The following is a 6086-nucleotide window of genomic DNA, read 5'->3' on the forward strand; positions in this document are numbered from 1 at the left end:
ACACAGGTAGTGTCAGCCTGGAGCATCCTCTCCTCACGCCAAAGCCAGGTCACTACAGGAAGTGGCGTGTTTTCCTGGTTGGAGGAGGTACTTCTGGTGATGAGGTAAAGGGCCCAGAGGGAGAGTGATGCGTCAGGAAGGGGGTTGGTCCCAGCTGGGGCAGGCTTGCTCTTCTGTAACACATACTTGTACATACCACCACCCCCCCCCCCCCCCCCCCAGGGATTACACCTTCTCCCTGCTGCGCATGTCAGCCAAGATTTGTGGATACCTGTGAAAATTAATTCTGGGAAAAGCAGTCAGACAGATGAGTTTACTAAGAGCACACCGTACCATCTACACAACTGGCAAGCTTAAAGGGATGTGGAAACCCAGATGTCAAAATTTTCTTAATAGACATCCTTGCTGAAAAGTATATGGGTGATAGGAAGCAGGAACAGAGAGGTACCCAAAAAAATGGGGGAGGGGGACTGGGCATGAATAATTGTCATGAAGCAAATAATTCAGTAGGTGACATTAATAACAGAATTGGTACAGCCAAAAAACAAATTAGCGGACTGTGTGTTAATGGCAAATAATTCTCTCCGAACTCCAGAAAGAATAAAGAAATGCAATGTGAAAAATAAATAATTCAGATGGAAAAGAGAAGCTAATAGCCATATACTGAGATTCCCAAAGAAAAAGAGACTAGATGGGAAGAAAATATATAAATTAAAAGTTTTAACTTAGAAAGAATGAAATTGAAAGGAGCGTCTGTGATGTCAAACGGAAAGATAGAGAAAATCTCATCAGTCTATAAAGAAAAATTTGTTTAACCTTAAGCAAGACCAAGAACTATTGAGTACATGAGGATATCTATAAAGTAGTAAGAAAAGGGCAGTACGTTAAAAGAAAGGATGTGACAGTTGGCATCTGAAATCATTAGTAATGAGAAAATGCAAGTTAGAACAACAAAATACCCCTTTACACTCATCAGAATGGCAAAAGTCACAGCGATGTTGGAGCCAGCCCCGTGGCCCAGTGGTTAAGTTCGGTGCATTCCACTTCAGTGGCCCAAGTTCACAGATTTGGATCCCAGGTGTAGACCTACACAGCTGTCAGCCATGCCATGGTGGCAACCCACATATAAAGTAGAGGAAGACTGGCACAGATGTTAGCTCAAGACTAATCTTCCTCAAGCAAAAAGAGAGGAAGATTGGGAACAGATGTTAGCTCAGGGTGAATCTTCCTCAGGAAAAAAAAAAGTCACAGTGATGTATAATAAATGTTGATAAGGACGTGAATGGTAATGTGGATACTGTAGAAGTGTGAAATGATAGAGCCATTCTGGGAAACTGACCTGGAAATACCTTTGGAAATGAATCGTGTGTATGTGGTACCCTCATCTGCTTATATATCCCAGAGAGATTCTATACACAGGACGTGTACATGGAATTGCATCACAGCTTCTGAGATTTCCCAGGTGAATGTCACTAGAAGAGGTAAGTAAAATGTGGATCAAGCAATGAATTGCTGTCCAGCAGTTAGAAGTACATGCTATGTCTGCATGTAGCACATTTGATAAAATCTTTTAGATACGAATGAGAGAAAATGGATAGAATGAGATTTCATGTAACTAAGCAATATCTGAGTTAATTAAAATCACACACACACACCCCTACATAGATTATGATCATATGTGCTTAAGGGTGTTAGTTTACTAATGTGAATGCCTCTGGGGGAAGGGAATGGATTAGGGGTTTGCTATGAAGAGAAAAATCAGGTAAGTAAGAACAGGGTCCCTGCAGAAACCAATGTTGATAATAAATATGGTTTAAACTGAGTAGTATGATTAACACTGTACCCCAGACTTCCAGAACCGTTAACACACAGAAAAATTAAAGGCCCAGAGAAATTAAAATCCTCAATAATGTTTTGTTCTGGTCAGTTTTATGGCTCAGATGCCTAAATGATGCCTGTGCCTTTTTTGGCAGCTTCAACCCAAACCACCTTTCAGGAAATGGTCATAGCTGCTCCATCTGGTGGTCACTGTCCTTCCTCTGATGAAAGGGTTACCCCCCCCCAGGAGTATCTGCCTCCAGTCCCAGAACTCGGTGTGACAGCCTGGGCTGCCACCTGTCCCACACTGTTACCCTTTATTCCCGTAGGAGATTCCCCTCCCCTCCAGCGTCAGGTGGGCACGTCGCTGGAGAGGGAACGTCCCACCTTTGCTTTCACCTCGGCGTGGCCAGGTGACGAAGCTTTGCTCCATGGGGTGTGATGGGAAATAATGTGTCACCTTCTGAATCACATCCTTAAAAGAGGACTTTGTGTTTTTTGCTGCCTCCTTCTCCCTTCCCTTGGGCTGTGACAGAGCCGTGAGCTGGTGAGCTAGCTTCCACCCTAGAACAAGGACGACACTTACAGGCAGGGGTCAGCGGACTTGTCCTAAGAAGGGCCAGATGGGGATACTTGAGGCCTGTGGGCCATACGGCCTCTGGGACAAACAGCTCAGCCACCGTAGCATGAAAGCACCTCATCGCATGCGGAACTGAGCCTGGCCACGTTCCAATAAACTTATGCAAGGATGCTGAAATTTAAATTTCGTGTAATTTTCACATGCCATGAAATATTATTCTTTTGATTAAAAAAAAAAAACAAAAACACTTGGGGCCGGTCCCGTGGCCTAGTGATTAAGTTCACGGTGTTCCACTTCAGCAGCTCAGGTTTGGTTCCCGGGTGGGGGAAACATGTTGACAGCCATGCTGTGGTGGCAACTCACATACAAAATAGAGGAAGGTTGGCATGGATGTTAGCTCAGGGCTAATCTTCCTCAAGCAAAAAGAGGAAGAATGGCAACAGATGTTAGCTCAGGGCAAATCTTCCTCAGAAAAAAAAAAAAAAACCACAGTGTAAAACCATTCTTAGCTTGTAGGCTATACAAAGAGGCAGTGGGCCGAATTTGGCCTGTGAACCATATTTTGCTGACTCTTGCTTTCAGGGATGGAAAAGCAACAAGATAAAGGAAACTTTGGATAGCACCATGGAACAGCGCTGCCCTGCCTCTCTGGACCACCTGTTTAGAATTGTACCTGAGCTATCAACCTTCTATCTTGGTTCAGCCCCTTTACTTGGCAGCCAATCCAACACTGGTAGAGAATTAGCCGGAAAAAATGAACTGCAGCCATTTCTTGTAAAATGCAACACAGGCATTCCTCCAAAACCTAGGAGCGTACAGATGGCTAAGGGAAAGAGTAAATCTTAGGAAGAAAGAGTTAAGGCGAACCCACTCAGAATCTTTGTGATGTCATACCAAGAGTATTAGCAGAATCAGTAGCAATCCTAATAAAAAATACTAGCACCGTTTAAAACAATAAATTCCTAATAAAATATGCAGTATTTTTATATTTAGGAAAATGTGTCCCCAGATCTTGGTTTCTAAATATTATTCCTCTCTAAATGGAACCAGAGCTCTGTAGAGTAACAGCCTATTCCAAGGCTGACGAGGAAAAGTAAAAAAGCATAGAACATAAATTATTTGTACCAGGAAAGAGGAGGTGCTCAAGGATTGATAGGAAGCGACTCCACCAAAAATGCCCGAGTAGGGAAATGGAGGGCTCTGTGCCCACCGAGTGAAAAACGATCAAGCTGGCAACTCTCACAGAACTCTAGAATCTAGACCAAAATTTGCCACCACAGCGGGAGGCTTGGCGAAAAGGAGGGCACAGCACAGAGCTGTGACCTGTTTAAAGCGCCCACTTGCTGTCATCTGCGCAGCTCAGATCAGTGGCCGAATGGATGACGGTGTGCGCTCCAGGCACGGGTGGCTGGTCTGGGGAGGATGGCGGACCTTGTTCTCAAGAACTTGTGGCTGTAGGTTTCCCTATTGGGCCGCTATCTGTCAGACTGTCGCAAGGCTTGCCCTGTGCTTCCTTGACTCAGAGAAGTCATGGGCCTGGGGTGGCTTCCCGGATGGCTTGTGCCAAAAGCCTTTAAAGGCACAAGTATTGGCCGCAGCAACCTGGGGCAAGGAATGGCAGTCAGGGTGAGCAGACATACCAAGAAGCCTGGGAAGGAAGAGGGTGAAAAAGATGTGTGTGGGAGTAAAGGATTTTCACAGCGTCCATGTGTACCAGCGAGTCACGTGTGCCCAGGGTGGGACAGAGGCTCAGAGAAGCCCTGAGAAGTCCCTACGCTGCCCCCTTGGACTGGCCTCCTGGAAGCTGAAGTGAAGGCAAAGGCAGCCCAGCCACCAGCTCGCCGGGTGTCGAAGGAGCACCCCGCACAGAGCCCGTCTGCAGAGACGGGGAACAGGTTTTTTCTTTTTCTTTATTCTTTTTTCGGCTCCAGGTGTTTAAGGAAATTCCAGCAAAACACACCTGACCTCTGAGCTAATGGAACAAAGAATTCAGTGGCCACACATGCCAGAATATAGACTTACAAAAATAGAAAAGTCAATTAGAAAGCAAACCATGAGAACCCGCAACAAACAACAAACACCGTGGGGCAGGAGGGAGAGTCTGATTTCCAGAGTTGTCACATTATAATGTTTAACATGTCCAGTTTTCAGCAAAAAAGTGTAAAACATCCAAAGAAACAAAGTATGACCCACTCACAGGGAAAAGAAAAGAAGAGAAGCCCTCCGCACGAGCCCCCAGTGTCTGGCTGCCAGGGGTGGCCCCCACCAGCTGGACTGAGGAGCCACTCTCCGTGGGCAGTTACTGGAGACTAAATTAACTGCAAACTGCGAATCTGCAAGGCTTTGGAGGGGAGCCTGGTATGTCCATTCCAAAGGGCACCTCTGAGAACTAATGTGGGGAAAGTCAAGAAAGTTGTGAAAAGCAGAAAAGGGACTTGCTCTTCAATATAGGGGAAAGCATTACAAAGCAAGAGCAATTAAGGCATGATATTATTTAGCACAATTGAAAAATAGTTCAGTAAAACAGGAAAAAACCCCACCAGAATCAGCGTACTTCCAAGCTATCAGTCAGGACTGAGACCGCCAATAAGAGAAAACCCCGTATACCCATGCCACTGGCAGCTCCAGGGTCAAAACAGAACCCGGTCTATGATTATCCACCGTTACAAAAACCCCAGCAAGGACCCCGCAGACTCTCAGTGACCTCTCTCAGATCAAGTGTCCGTCGCAGGAACGACACTGGGCCCAAAGGACGGGAGCAATGGTTGGCCCACCAGGGATGTGCCACCTCTGGGGTCTCAGCTTCTCTTTCTGGAAGGATCGGGGGAAGAGAGCTGAGCAGACAAAAAGCAAAGCCACTCCAAGTGATAAGTGAGTCAGCGATCTGTAGCTAACACTTCTGAATTGCATCATTTAAAAAAATAGACACCTCTGCCTCTTTAAGGGGCCTTATAGCTCCAAGTAACAGAAAATCTCAGCTCCAACAGGCTTAAACCATATGGGAAATGAACGCCCTCGGTCTCCCTGGTGCAGAGCAGCTTCTGAGCTGGTTAATTCACAGCTCCCTCTGACCACTGGCCACAGCTCTTCCATCTCTCTGCTCGCCATCCTCAGACTACCAGCCCTGAGTCACAAGATGCAACCAACGGTTGTACCCAGACGGACAGTGCCATTCTGCTCGTGACTCTTTATCAGTGGTGACACCTTTCCCCAAAATCACCCAGAGTGCTTCCCTGGTTGTGGCTGACCAGGGATCGTTTTGGGTTGGACACGTGACCAAGCACTGGCCAGCAGGATGTGCAGCCGGTTGTGGCTGACCCTTCCCAGCTCTGCACTCAGTGACGTCATCTTGGTGGCTTGAAATTGGCCCTGGTGGGGGTGTTTTCACCATGGAAATTGGTGAATGCCACACATCAGGGTTTTCCTGCCCCTGGGGAGCTGGTTCTTCAGCACATCAGGGCCTTGAATCCACTGCTCTTCCAGTTTTTCTCTCTTACTCACTTTTCCTTGCGTGTGTTTCTGCTTTCTTCCCAGTTTACTGTGCCAGACTTGTTGATAGCAAAGCGAATTCCAGTCATCGTGAATGTTTTATCCCTGTTTCCAGCATCTCATTGTTTTTTTTTACAAAAGCCAAGGGAGTAGAAAGTGTTTGTAGTAGGATTAGGATTATGGTTACTTAATCTGGACA

Source organism: Equus quagga, chromosome 7 (assembly GCF_021613505.1).
Source record: "Equus quagga isolate Etosha38 chromosome 7, UCLA_HA_Equagga_1.0, whole genome shotgun sequence".
NCBI lineage: Eukaryota > Metazoa > Chordata > Mammalia > Perissodactyla > Equidae > Equus > Equus quagga.